Source organism: Crinia signifera, chromosome 11 (genome assembly GCF_055691185.1).
Source record: "Crinia signifera chromosome 11, ASM5569118v1, whole genome shotgun sequence".
In the NCBI taxonomy this organism is placed as follows: Eukaryota; Metazoa; Chordata; class Amphibia; order Anura; family Myobatrachidae; genus Crinia; species Crinia signifera.
In genome coordinates this window covers 87,725,822-87,741,357 of record NC_139227.1, presented here as the reverse complement: position 1 = coordinate 87,741,357, position 15,536 = coordinate 87,725,822, and the positions used below count along the sequence as shown (strand labels likewise).

Here is a 15,536-nt window from a genome sequence, read left to right as displayed (position 1 = left end):
TACAGATTGGGGCACTTTGGTGACTGTGCATAGACGGGTAGATCACACTGTGGCATTAATATAGAGGTTACCATAGCAACTGGCAGCGTGGCATAGAAGAACTGTTTTCTCCTTTTACATCGTTCTGTTACCCAGTTTGTTACATGGGGTATTCTTTATGTTTGTGATGCAGGCAGATTAAATCCGGATATATTTTGGGATCTCTATGTAGCCAGCAATATTCATTATTAATTCTGATTTGACGTTCTACGTAGAAAAATCTGTAATATGAATGCGAACTGTAGAAATACTTTCATACAAATGAAATATAGGCTTACAGGAGAAGGGCCTGTGTTTCCTCCAAAAGTTCAACCTTTTACAAAAAAATAATAATTCCGCATGTGAACACACAGGTTCAGTGGATCCTTTGTGTTTTCGCTGCCGCAGCACCGTACAGTCTGCAATTAGCAAGTATTTTGTTTCACCTGCCTTAACCTTAGGCAGGTGAAACCAAATCCGAGATGCAATGGTTGACTCACCCTTTATTTTTTATTTTTTTTTATATTTAAGTTTTCATACTTCCATCCACGTGGACTATGATTGCGAAGCAGATTGTAAGCTTGCGAGCAGGGCCCTCCTACCTCCCATGTCTGTTTGTATCTACCCAGTTTGTTTAATCACCGTTTCCAATTGTAAAGCGCAATGGAATATGCTGCGCTATATAAGAAACTGTAGATAAATAATGGCACGAGAAACGAGCCATGTGAGTGTGTTCCGTACACTAATTGGGGGTGCACATGCTCAGACTTTGACCCCCCTCCAAAAAAACACGTCAACATTTTCCATGTCGACAATTTGTGTCAACCTTTTTTCAGTGTCGACTGTGTGCATGTCAACTTTTTGATGTTCTGTAGAACAACCTTGATTATGCAGGACAGCATTAACAATGGTGCGGTGTAACTGAGCAGCTAAAAATATATTTATATTTTTTAATTCTCCATGGTGCTACCGTATATAAAAACACAGATGTACAGAAAATGCAGTGCGGTACTTGACCATCCACTTTGGTTCTTTGGCGTGAATAATGACCACAGTAACAGAGTAATAGGCAATGTACATATATCTTCAGATTAACCGACATTTTGATTATTCAAGCAGACTCTCCCCTCATTACCACTGACTGTTGGGGGCCTACTGTATTTGATTGGCAACAGTAATCAGTGTGGCTTAAAGAGCCGATGACAGAACTTCTTTAAAGAGATTCTTTTCCAGTAAGTGATGTTTAAATGAAAACAGAATTGCCTTCGGCACTGATTTTCAGTAGATTGTACATTTACTCCCATATTATATACATCACTGTTACTCTGTTAACATTATTGAAATGTGGAAAAGTGGCTACCGTCTATCGAGGTGAATTTGTTGCAAAATTTCAGAATACAGTGTAACTACAGAAGCGGGTGTAATCCTAGGCATTTCCCAGTTCTCCCGACGATGAGTCGGGGACTGGGCAAATCCAACCTGCTGGAGATCCTTGATTCGTTGACTACAGAAGGAGCCGGTGTCATACAGGCTCCATCAGCTGGCAGCTGCCGGAAGAGGGCGCGCGTGCATGAGACGCTCGCGCTCCTCCTTCCGACGGAGCTCCCTGTTGGTCACCGACACCTCCCCCCACCAATCTCCCTGTAGTGGAGACGGGCAGGGTTTCCAGTCCCCGACACCGAGTGACTGTGATGCGTATGCGTCCAAGTCAGATTGTGTCCTTCTTAGCCAGCGGGGACATTCTGGCGAGCGCTGGAGCCAGGACTCACTCAGCGCTGCGATGGCCATGGGGAGAAGGAGACCGCTAATGGACATCAGCATCCCTCCCTCCCAACAGCCAGGGAACACCTGTGTTATCTGGGGCACACCCAGAAAATGCTGGGTTACCGCCCCAAAAAAAGCCACAGAGTGTCAATCACCCTGCAAAACAGCCAGCGATGGCTAGCCAGGTCTGAATCGGGCCCTTAGTAAATTTACCCCTTTGGGACCAGTTCCCCTATAAATGGGTTTGACCTGAATTCTGGAAAAGTATCCCAACCTGTTTCTATCATGTGTCGGTTTGTTTGTGGTGTGTGCACAGAACTGGGAGATTGAGCACTCCGACTCAGTGACGCACTGAGGACAACATGACACCGCAGGAACTGACACACACGTAACTACTTAAAGCTACCATTCCGGGGATTAAAGGACCAACAATTACCGATTTATGAGACTTGGGTAATAAGTATCTGTAAGCTTAAAATATTTTAACATCAGGAAGACTAGGACACAGATTATATACAGATAAGAAAAATGTCAGGTAAAATTATGATTGTTATCTAGAACACGGTACATTTTACATGAATGATAGCAACAATTTTATAACTCGAATCCTGACCGAAGTGGTAATGTGGTTCTCAACCTTGGTCCTCTAGTACCCCCAACAGTGTATATTTTGCAGGTCTCATCACAGGTGAAATAATTAGCTTCACCTGAGGATCCTTTAAAATGTGTCAGTGAATAATCAGTGTGCCTGTGCACCTGCCGGGTGACCTGGAAAACAGGCACTGTTGGGGTACTTGAGGGCCGAGGTTATGATACACTGATGTAGATCATGCTGGAAACACAAAGGTCACATCACATCTACCTATTGCCTCGCAAATTAAGCTGAGGTTAAAAAAAAAATGTGTTTATGTTGTGCTGTGCAACATTTTGTTTCTGTCTGTTAAGGCCCATACACACTGGGCGACTTTGAGCTGAAAGTCTCTCAAAACAGCAGGTTTGAGTGGCTTTCAGCTCAAAGTTGCCCAGTGTGTATGGCCCGGCGATGCTGCTGCGCGCTCCCGTAACATTGCGGCGAAAGCCGTCATCTGCTGGTTATACCATAGGTCAGACCTGGCCGAGAATAGATCTTATGGCCCCTTCAGGAAATATTTAAATATATATGTGTATATATATTTAGTCCAGATTTTATATTCAGGCATTCTTGCCCATCCCAGTAGGAACATCTATGACTCTGACACTGGTATATTTGGAAACACACTTTTACAACGAGCACTTTACAGTAGTAGAATGTCTGATCTACTTCAGCTCATGAAGATATTATCATGTGTGTCCCACTTTGGGCTCTAGTGTATAAAATCGCTTAATTTGTCTCTACTGATCTGTGGATGCTGCAATTACAGTAATTGTTCTTCACTCTCACGCTACTTGTCTAGCTTGAATGATGCCATTTATAGCTCATTGTTGATTGGTTGCCAGGATTTACAAAGACTTGTACAGTATTGCTCCAATGTTGGTGCACAGCAACAAACTCGCATAGAGTAAAGAGTCCTCAGGGCTGATTCACATTTCCACTTTCGGTGTCTTTCCTAGGTAAAATATTATATTTTACTTAATGCTTTCATCTGTTGACCTGAATGCCATTTAGGTCACTATGGGGGAAACATGCTTTTTGTAGCTGGAGAAGGCAGCGATCTTCTTTGGAAACACTATGCTATTATAATGTATGATCTGTAATGCTTTGCTCTTTCAAAACTCATACAAACCAGGTTAGCCTATAGCCTTATGGCCTATTTATCAATCAAAATATATGGTATATCCACCAAAAACACCCATTGCCAATAAATAGTTCATGTCCCGAAAAGGTAAGTACAAAGATGTCTGCTATGATCCCCCATTGTTTGCAAAACCAGTCCTCATAGGTTTCTATTGATGCTGATTTATTGCAGAATTTATCAAGCATTGGCAGCCAACCACATCTCCAGATGATACAAGCCAATTTTGCGTATGGGCTACTTACTTCTCCATTTTGCAGGAGAGGGATCCACAGGATCCCACTCCAGCAATGACTGCACGTTCATGCGCAGTAGCCTCACAGAGTCCTGAAGAAGTGATGTGATCACGTTATTGATTCCTTCCCTTCTTACACACCCAGGGACAGGCTCCTTCCAAAAGCCCTGTCTCTGCCTGTGGTTGTTAATACATTATTGCGATCCTCTAGGGGGTATAGTCCGATGTAGGGCCAGATGCACTAAGCTTCAAAAGTGATAAAACGGAGAATGATAAACAACCAACCAATCAGCTCCTGCCTGACCATTTTCAATGTGACATGGCAGCTAGGAGCTGATTGGCTGGCTCTCGAATTTATCACTTTTGAAGCTTAGCGCATCTGGCCCATTGTCAGGGAATTTTACTTCCCTTTTGCATCTGCACTGGCTTTGGTTGAGCTGATTGGCTGGTGGTTTATCACTCTCCACTTTATCACTTTTCACTCTTCGTACATCTAACCTTAGCTGGGAACATGGAAGACGTTGATTTCTCAGTGCTTCCCTACATGATAAACAACACTCCTTTTTATTACATTTAAAAATACATTATGTGATTAAATATATATAATTAAGGGAACTTTCTTGATGTCAGTGATTTTACTCTTGCTATCGTCATCTGCATTACTACAGTACTTAAAGTGTTTTCTTTCCTCCTCCTTCACACGTATTGTCATTAAGCTGTAAATGACCAAAAACTATCATCTTAATAACCGCATTAGTGGATAGGCTGTGAATGTATCCTCCTCAGCTGGGTGCGGTGAAGCACTGAAGCAAGTTCTTCACCCATTCACTGCCTGCTCTCTGTCGTTATTACTTCTCTCTAGTTACCAGTCAGCCATTGTTTAAATAAACACATACCTCCCAACTGTCTCGCTAAAAGCGGGAACATCCTGGGCTTTTGGTGGCATTCCTGCGGCCGTTAGTGTCCCGATGCGGGGGGGGGGGGGGGGGGCAGTTGGGAGTCCCCCCCCCCAATCTGACAGAATACACGCTGTGCGCACAGCGTCTATTCAAGGAGCAGTGGCTGAAAACGAGTGTGCGTCACTAATTTGCATAAGCCACGCCCTTGCTCAGACTCTGCCCAGCATTAGACTGCGCTTGTGCAGTCTAATCCAGAAGTCCCGGGATTGGAAACTCCAATCCCGGGATTGAAATCCCGGCCCTTTGGGGACCAAATCCCGGGATCCCGCCGATCCCGATTCTGGGATTGGCCACCCTAGTTAGGAGGTATGAAAACAGGTTCATACAGTACATGTCAGAAGGCTCCGGAAATGTGTCCTCTCCTGAAACTTGGGACAATAGACTAACGTCCGTTATCCTCACCTCTTTATTAGTGAAGTAGGCAGCCTGTGTACTTGATCGTACCATGTAAGACATGCGCACATCCTCCCGCCACCCGCATGATGCTGCAGTTCTTCGAATTGCACAGCAAGATGTGTGACTGTAGGGTAAATGTATGAAGCTTGGAGGAGTGGTATTTATTCCCATAAAGAACGTTATGTGCAAGGTGATGTTGCACCAGCCAATCAGCTCCAATATCTAAATTGACAGGAGCTGATTGTGGGCCAGATGCACTAAGCTTCAAAAGTGATAAAATGGAGAGTGATAAGCAGCCAGCCAATCAGCTCCTACCTGCCATGTCACAGACTGTGTTTGAAAAATGTCAGGCAGGAGCTGATTGGTTGGTTGTTTATCACTCTCCATTTTATCACTTTTTAAGAGAAGTGCATCTGGCCCTGTATCTGCTCCAGAGGTGGTGACTGTTCTCATATTTGCTTTCCTCCGAACATCTACCTTTTAAACAGAATTTAGTTTTTACTACATTTTGAATAATAACCTATGTGTAAGTTAAGAGTTAAGGACGCTAATCACATTAAGCGGGTTGTTTGTGTGAGCATTCACATATAAAATCATCTCTTTTACGTCATTTTATATCTGCCTAATAAACAAGCCAGGGCTAGCCTGGGTATGACTCACGTGGCTTCTTGATGCTTCTGGAACAAAGGCAGAGGAATGTCCAACAAGGCTGCTGGATCATTGGATGTCACCTTGAGAATCATTGATAACCAATATGGAGCTTGCTTTCGTGATGCAAGACGGGAATGATAGACCTCATCTGATTGGTTGCTATGGAAAAAAAATCTTCTCTTTTTCATTTTAGAACCTTTTTTAAATTTACCCTTAGTCCTTATGGGAATTTATTGGCAACATTCATGATCATCTGACAAATGTTGGTTGAGGTCACAAAATGGCTGCTTCCACATAATAACTGCCCCCGCTCCATGCAGGTGACATGCAACATTTATAATCATAACAACCATTGCATCCCTAGCAGTGGTATTTTTTTTCAGGCTGAGGTTTCCTGTAGGGTAATCGAGTGTAACCACAAGTGTCGCTGGTCAGATAAGTGGTATTTAAAGGATGGATTAAGGGTTTGCCACCTTCATCCGGAGGAGCTTGATGTCTCTGAATGTTGCATTTGTTTTAGATTTAACTGTGCTTTCTAAAACAGAATGTAATGATTGAAACTCCATGGTTCCACTCAGAGACGTCAACAGAGAGTTACAAATAACTTCTTCAGCTCATGCACTGTAAACAGGAGATAATTAACACTGGAATTTTGATCGTGCCTTTGACCAGTTATACACTAAAATTAGCAAAGGGGCAGATGGGGCAGTCACTCAAGCAAGGATACCACTAGAACTTCTGTATGTGGACTTAAATTAAATATTTTTAAGAGCTCCCAATTCTGCAAGAGAATCCCCGCTCTCTCTGCAGTGCGCCACATGTGGTCATGCATAGTCCTATCCAGGAGCGTGCTTACTGAAGCCTATCAGATGACTGCATTAACATCCCCAAGTCTTCTCGTCATCTTCACATTTCCTCAGATCACCACCATCTTTTTCTATCAGTCATTTCCCCATATTCTAATATCCAACCACCACTTTTAGCAGTAAAAAGTCCAAGCACATACCCTTTGTCCTTTCCCAGGCTGGCTGTGTCTTGCACTCCTCTGGCAAATGAGAACAGCCACCACCTCAAAGAATATTAAAGTTAGAAACCATGTTAAATATAAATAATGCAGTAAAATATATTAAACTAGTTAAAAGCCGTCAAAATAGCGGCTTAGTCCCTATCTGCTCCTACCTCCAATCTCTGTCTTCACTGCTCCCTTTCTCCTTACCCAGCAAATTTGAAACCGATAAGTTTGCTTTCACTTTGTTTTGAGTAATTTGGTCCCTCTAGTGGTCACTGGCTGTACTTCACCTCAGAAAGGGGAGGAGTAGTTTAGGCTTTTAACTTTTTTCAATAGATGTACACAATTGTAAAATAAATGAAAACGATATGCCATGACTGTACTGTCCCAGTGTCATATGCTCCATATTTGTTTCCCCAAGGTCAGGAATATACGCCAAAGCCATATTGCCATACTATAATGCCAACATTCATAGTATGAGCCATAGTAGTGCCATAGTTATAATTAAGCTCCATAGTAGTGCCCTTGTTAATTGTATAACCTTTAGTAGAACTCTATTTATTTGTATGCCCTAGTCCTTTGTCTACCTCATGGTATTGCCCTAGTTCTTTTTATATACTTAATTAGTTTCCTACTTTAGTGTATGCTCTACAGCAGGCTTGTCCAACCTGCGGCCCTCCAGATGTGCTAAAACTACACATCCCAGCATGCCTTGCCACAATTTGGCTATTAGGGAATGCTAGAATGATGGCAATGCATGCTGGGATGTGTAGTTTTAGCACATCTGGAGGGCCGCAGGTTGGACATGCCTGCTCTACAGTAATGCCCCATATGTATAATATACTCCAGAGTATGCCCATATCATAATAAGCCACATGTTCCTGATGGCAATGCAGTGTACTGCGCCCACTATAGTTGCTCAGCTCCACCCTGGTGACAGGACAGTAGAGAGTAGGAAGGGAAAGTTCCAGACCCATCTGTCATTGGTTACACAGATGGAGCCTTCTTCAGCTAGCTTTCTCTGGATAGCCACGGTGAGTCAAGGCCTATTGTTCTCAGCTGCAATACAAAACCTAGAACAATACAGTAGGGGATTGGCATAGGATTAAGTCAGACAGCTCTGGCTCACTTAATCCCATTGAAAGGCTAGATGAGGATGGATCTATCTGTACCACGTTTATAGCAGATATCATAAATACTGTATATTTTGTTGCCATTGCGTTATTACTGTACTTAGTATGCAAAGTTGCTGTTTTTTTATTATGTTTTTATGTGGTACAACTTAATGATTTACAGAGGGGCCACTGGCATGTCTGTCTATGGGTAAGAGAACAGCAGAGGAAAGAAGAGCATAAGAAATAGAGGAGGGAGGAAATAAGTAGAGGTAGTGGGGAAATATGGGTTTAACTCTGTACCCTATATCCACCAAGTTTGAATTGTAGAATTGCTTCAGCTCTGTCACAAGCAGTTATATCATTGTGAATGCCATAGCTGCATAACTTCTAACATTGGCCTGCTTAAAGCCAGGGCATTGGGGGTGTGGCCATGCCTCCTCAGGGGCTAGACTTGTGCTTCAGGAGCTGTTTGATTGGTTCATACTGGGTTACAGCATACGGTATGTGTACACCTTTGGTGCCTTTTATATTTCTATTGAACCCATTTGTATTTTAGTTTCAGTTAGTACATAGAAAATACAATAAATAAACCTGATGTGCATTGAAACATTAATAGAATTTCAAAGTGCATGTAACAAGAAAATTAACTCATGTAGCCTGAGATGGCCTGAAGTGTGAGTTATGGATGAAAGAAATTGCTTGCAGTCACCATAAACCTGGACTTTGTGATTTTCTAAAAAGCAGTTTAAAACTAGGCAATTACAGAATTTACTAAAATAACATGTATGAGGAAAGTGACTCCACACCCTTCCACTTCTGACAGAATCTGATTATTGTAAATATCAGAAAGACAAATATGGTTCAAGCAGAGCAATGAAGCGAATTCTAAAAAGCAACTTTGTCCCCAACTCATCTCAGTGTAGAAGGAAGTTGGGGGCAAGTTCTAAGTATAACCTTGCTTGAACTGAGCAACTTTCTGTTTTCGTTTTCTTACAACATCCATGGATTCTGATAGGTGAAGTGACTCAGTCAACATGGCCACCTTTTTTGATCTGTCAGCACTTACGCAATAATGGCTGAATGTTTTTTGATTTGCAGACTCGTCTTCTATAGATGCTTATTAAAACTTAATGGAAATAAAAAATATTGATTCATAGCCTATTTGGGGCCATAATTAGTGTCTCTGAAATCTAACGAGGTTCTATCAGTGGTATTTTTTCATGTGTAGTTATGTGGGCACCTTCGGAGGGGGTGTGGCCAAGCACCACATTGGTTTGAGTAACCATTAGAGAGTGCATGGGCTGAAACTTTATCTCAAGAGGAGGGAGTGGACCCTCAGGCAGCTGGGTCTACTGGGGCTTTTGTACTCCTGTGGACCAGTCCAACCCTGGGTTCTATTCTGGCTACAAATATATTGCTTCAAACTTGTAGGGTTTTGGGAGGAGGTGGGGCCAGATGCACTAAGCTTCAAAAGTGATAAAATGGAGAGTGATAAACAGCCAGCCAATCAGCTCCTACCTGCCATGTCACAGACTGTGTTTGAAAAATGTCAGACAGGAGCTGATTGGTTGGTTGATTATCACTCTCCATTTTATCACTTTCGAAGCCTCTGGCCCATTAAGAGGTGACACATTTGTAGAAGTCTGCAAAATTAATACGAACAAATATGTAAGATGTTTTCTATTTTTCTAATTTTAAAATTATGTAAATATAAGAGATAAGACAGTCCTACAAAGTGTTCTGCATCAGGGGGGAAAACCTCAAATTTTGTGTTTTTATTACTCTATCCAAATTGGGACAACTTATATCCCAATCTCTCCAGCACTTGTAGAGGTATTGCACATAGACTTTGTTGTAGATCTACAAACAGGGCCGCCATGTTTTCAGTGGTACGGGATGGTGGTCATAGTCATTCCCCTTTCTTGTGCGCACTTTAAAATTGTTCCGATACCACAACATTAATTGTTAGAAGGTATTCTTGGTGTGCCTTTATCCAATGGAGAGTATTTCATCTTATGACATTTTTTTCACTGCCTTAACTTGGTGTAAATGTCTCTTCGGTAGATTACTGCAATAGGTAACTATGCCGTTTGAAAACACGCTCTTCAGAGAGGTCATTGACTTGGTTTAAGCAATATTTAAAATTAGTTTATTTACATTTTTACAGGGTTACATATATTATTTTGGAATTCCCAATAGATTTTATTTTGCATCATGGATATTGATGTAAGGAAGTAATTTCAGGCATCGTAACCTAGTGGGACCTGGTTCTGTTTATTTAAACCTGCAGTCACTCACTTCTGCTGAGAACTGAATATACGTCTAAGTGCTTAAAGGTGCACACCCTATATTTAAAAAGTGCACGTTAGCACATACTGACTTGTGAAAAACATCTGCATGCTACCTAAGCAGATTTCAACAGAAAAAAACAAGCCATAGTACGCATTATTTTTCTTCCTCCACTACAATGCATACAGAATTTTATTATTTTATATTTTTATGGCAAATCTTTCCTAAATATGGGCTATTATTATTTCTAGTTGTATGTAATATGTCTCTTTTTTATTTTATATTATATCTGTCCAATTGGCTTGGAAAGAAATTGGAGGGAAGAAATATAGGTGTGCTTATAATCTCTGCGTCCTGCATTGGCATTTAAAATAAAGCATTTTGTTGTTTGCCAATTTTGTACAAGTGTAAATAAAGCTAGTTACACACTCAGTGACACTGGCATATGTGGGGCCCAATCCACACACTGCATCCATTTCTTTTATTCCCACCACTATGGAGTTCCTGTCAGTAACAGCAACAGAGCATAGGAAATTGAGCGGTGGACATTTTCTTGATGAATTGTGCATGAACGGTAGAGAAAAGACCAGGAAAATGGCCAGGGTGCAATTTCACTGGAGATCTATGTGCACGCACATTAGAATCTGAGCTCCTAATGCATATTGATAGTTATCCTCCCCAATTTTGGTTCAAATTTTCACTAAATGATAATTTATATCCATTCTTGCCTACACTCTTGGACGTTCTGTGAGATTCCTGAATTTGAGTCAATGTGCTGGACTCCCCAGAGAGTAGACAAGCCTCCCACATCTCGCCTAGTTGCCCAATGTTGTGGACAGTTCAAGAGCTTGATTAGTCGATTTGCCCCCTGCTGTTCAAATGCATAATTTCAACATTATGTATGAAGCAGTGTTAAGGGAGGATAAATGATAAAGTTAACAGTCAGAAGCTGATTGGCCAGTGATAAAGTATGAATCCGCTCCTGACTGTTAAGTTACAGGCTGGGTTTAAGGAACAGTTAGGAGCTGATTGTCCGGTGATAAAGTACCAGGCACTTTATCACTTCTCACCCCTTATCTCTGCTTCATACATTTACCCCTGAGTATCAGATGGCAGGGCCTTCTAAAACACATTTCTGGTGCCATGTACCCTATATGTCCCATTTGTACCTATCACCCAGAGGGCATGCATTAATTATCGTCAGGAATAGTTTTACCCGTCTAGAGCAAGATACACAAAGTACATTTCTGTGCTTTAGTCCAGATTTATATCTGAATGTAATATTGGTAAACAAACCTGATGGTCAAGAAACTTCTCAAGTTCAAAACTCAAACCTGAGACGTGTCCTTTTAAAATTAGGTTGGTGATCATGTTGACAATAAACCCCTTGCTTTCGATAAGTAAAAACACATGCTGGCATTGTAACACCCATCTCCTCTAGGCTTACAAGGCTTTGAAATGACGATCCGGGCATTAAACAGTTGCCAAGCAGCTGACGGAACGGCTGTCTTAGCATATCTACTATATTTACTAATGTACTATAAATGAGATTAGAAATCATAGTATATATATCCTTATGTAAACTGCTTACCTTTTGAAAGTGCATTATGCAGCTGTGATATACTCCACCCAGTGCTGGCTGATACTCGGCACACAGTGCAAGTCACTTCCGTCAGCTGATTCTTTAAAACACCAGAGTACTGTATATCGGTGGCTCAGATATCGGAACCTACTAAACGACATGTTTACAAGGCGGATACTCTTAAGACTATCACTCTTTATTTAACTCGTCTCGCATTGAACAAATGAAGATGAATGAAGTGTTCAATGTATGACTATAGTTTTTATAAAGGGTGCATAATAGATTTTTTCAGTTTAATTATTTTGGGGAAAATGTTGAAAACTTGCAGAACTAGATTAAGCCTTCTTATTCTTATCAGTAGGGAACAGTGCATATTACAGTAAACTTGCCAAAATTCTGGGAGACTTTTTCGGGATCTTATTATGCAATTTGCCCTCCAACTGCAATCTTAAATTGCATAAAAAAAACAACAATTTGCAATGATGATGATATTGAGGAGGAGTTGGAAAAATCATCCGATGTGGCCACCTTGCCATGGGTAGCATTTGTGTCCACTCCTCATCGTATTGTAATGTAACAAATTGTAACTTGTAAATTGTATCAAATTTCCCGTATCTATGTCCCAGTTGTCATTGACCGCATTTGCACCAAGACACACCCACTTTGTAGTTTGGCCACGCCCATTTGTCAACTGGTCCACCTCTTCATTGGTAAGGAGACACAAGCTGTAATAAGCAGAATATGTAACTGATTGAATGCAAAGAAGTAAAATGGTGTTTTATGCCGTAAAATGCATTTTGTGCTGAACTCAACATGACCCCATTATTATGTTCATCTATGATTTAATTAGTGATATCCTTGTAACCTGACATGAGGACATTTCCAAAGTGAAGTATTAGAGAATGTCTTTTATTTTTATTTATTTATTTCAATTTTTTTTACATAAAAAATATTTTTGTGCTCTCTGTAAATTTGCATTTGTGTAGCTCTGTTTATTTAAACTATCTGGATTTTGGTCCTCAGATAAGTACATCTGAAAAAAAAAAACAATAGTGGGTGGTTTTACCAGCAATAGGTCCTGGTATAACTTTTTATTCTATACATCCAATATTTTTCAACCCGCAGCACACCAAACAAGATTCTAAAAATGCCATGGCTTACCATTAAGCCCCAACAGGAAAAAAAAAACATTTTGGATTTGGTATGAAATACTTACTGTTAAAATCCCGTCTGTCATAATACCTACAACCATTGACCGACAGTCAAAATACTGACATTTAAAATACTGTCAAGGTCAAAAAAAAAAATGATTTTATATATATATATACACACACACACACACACACACACACACACGTAGGTACAAAGGTATACACGTTATTCATATTTTGTTGGTCTGTATGTTGACATGCGTGCTCGCCATGCTACGTGCCCGGTGCCTCGCTACGCTCTGCACACTATTTTGTTCTCCCTCCGTGTCCTAGTGGATGGTAGGACATGAAATTCCGCCTGTCTGCACATGTTGGTGAGACATGGACAGTCAAACGTAGTACCGCGTCCCCTCGAATGGCTCACCATGCTTCGGGCACGGTGCCTCGCTGTGCTCGGCACACTATTATATTCCCCCTCTATGTCTACTGGGATGGTAAAGTATGAACAAGTTAAGTGTCGGAATTTTGACCGTCGGTCAATGGTTGTCAGTATTTTGACCGTCGGGATTTTGATTGTAGGTAAATGGACTGCATCCCCCCATTGGCCCCCATATGATAAAAACAATTACACTCGTCCCTACAGAAATAATATACATTGTCCCTCAAATGAAAACAAGAGAGCAGTGAACAGTTGAACTACTAGTGGTGGCAGTAAATGGGTGTGGACGTCTCTAGATCTGTTGGCACACTTGAGAACAACACAAGATACACAAGTGTACCATGGCACAGTGGTTAAAAAATGCTGCATTAAAGGGTTACCTGTCTTTGCAAACATGCGATAACAGAAGATCAATTAGAAAAAAAAAAAAAAAGCTTTATTCTGTGAATACCTCATATACTGTATTCCAATTGGAATGTGGCTTCTGCCAAAGTTCTCATCTGAACAAGCCCCAAGTGATGTTTCTCCTACACACAATGTATTCCTGTGGTTTTATGTACATGCCCCTTTAAAAGACTGCCAAGAAGGCTGAAGGCGGCTTGTAATGAATCACCATAGTTACCTACAAGTTGACATATCAGATTTATAGTTTGACTCCATTGTAAATGTTTTTTCACATAATTGGGAAGATTTGCATTTTCTGGGAATTGTATTAGAATGGTAAGTAAAAGTGAGTTCCATTCATCTTAGTAAGATATTTGGTTCAGGGGATTGTGGCTAGAAAGTCAGTGTGATAAGTAAAGGGACCATTGTACAGTATGCAGAGGACTCGGCAGCTTATGTTTCCTGTTTTTATATTCTTAGTGAATTATGACTATTTGTACTTATGTAAAACATTGAATAAATTGCCAGAAATAAAGAAGCGCCAAGTAGGTTTCCTTTTGTAGCATTGTTTGTAGTGCAATGTGTAATACTTGCACCATGCAAGAGGAACATCAATCAGTTTGTAGAATTGTCAGTGCTACATGTATACAACAGCACTGAGCTAATCTTTACAGTCCTGATTAAAGTCCTGATTTTAGTTCTACCAGCTATACCCCTATTTATGCTGTATTTTATCATCACACCCTGTACGTTCCTTGTAATTTGTTTTTATGTTTGCTATGTATGGCGCTGCAGACATTTTGTGGCGCCTTATAAATAAACAAACTACTACTACAGATGGTCACTACAGTGGAATACCTCCCAACCTTACCACAAAACACTGGACAGTCCCATGAAATCATGATGTGTGTGTGTGTGTGTGTGTGTGTGTGGCAGTAATGAACAGTTGTTTGTTTGTCTGTTATGTTAAGTTTTAGGCTTAGTAGTTGTGCTTTCCATGCAGTAAAGTATGTAGTAAACCAAATGTCCTATGTGGGAAATAGTTAATCCATCTGAACAGGTGGGTTTTGGAATGGAGAGTTGAACACCAAAAATTGGTGTTTATTGGAATATTCTCTAACATTCCATGGTTGTTTTTTTAGGGAGTGGGAGAAGGTGGTTAGGTTTAGGCTGTCGGAGGTGGTGGTTAGATTTAGTGGTAGGAATATGGGTCGGTGTAGGAGTACTGTGATCTGCTCCACAAATGCACGTCGCCTCTACTGCCAACTGGTTACTTGCTCCCATTCCCACCTCAAGGATTTTGGCCATTGTGCACCATACTGTATCTCTGGAATTGTTTCTTTGTATCTCTGGAATGTTCTACCCCTCCCGATCACCTTCTTAAAAAAATTTAAAGGGGCTCTCAAGACTCACTTCTTCATTAAACCTAACCATTTCTCATCCTATGCTCACTTCTATCCCTGCTGTGTCACCCTATTTTATCTTTCCTTTCCCTTTAGAATGTAAGCTCTAACGAGCAGGGCCCTCTCTCCTCATGTGCTCGTCTAAGAATATATCTCTGTTATAATTGCCTCAGTGTCAGCTGCTGTCTTTTATTTACCATGTACTTGTCCTAATTTGCATTTGTACTGTAAATCACTGTTTTCTTGTTCTTTTGATCATCTATGTATTGCCAGGTGCTGCGGAACCCTTGTGGCGCCATATAAATAAACGATAATAATGTTACAGGCTGTATTTGTAAAGTGACAGGAGCTTATTTAATGGTTTTTGAG

The 15,536-nt window shown here is 40.9% G+C and overlaps 1 protein-coding gene across 3 annotated transcripts in view; it reads left to right on the top strand.

The window, feature by feature from the left end:
- The window catches only part of IGF2 (insulin like growth factor 2), a 68,411-nt gene that overhangs the window by 33,999 nt on the left and 18,876 nt on the right, over positions 1–15,536 (top strand). The gene's annotated exons all lie outside the window — the stretch shown is intronic.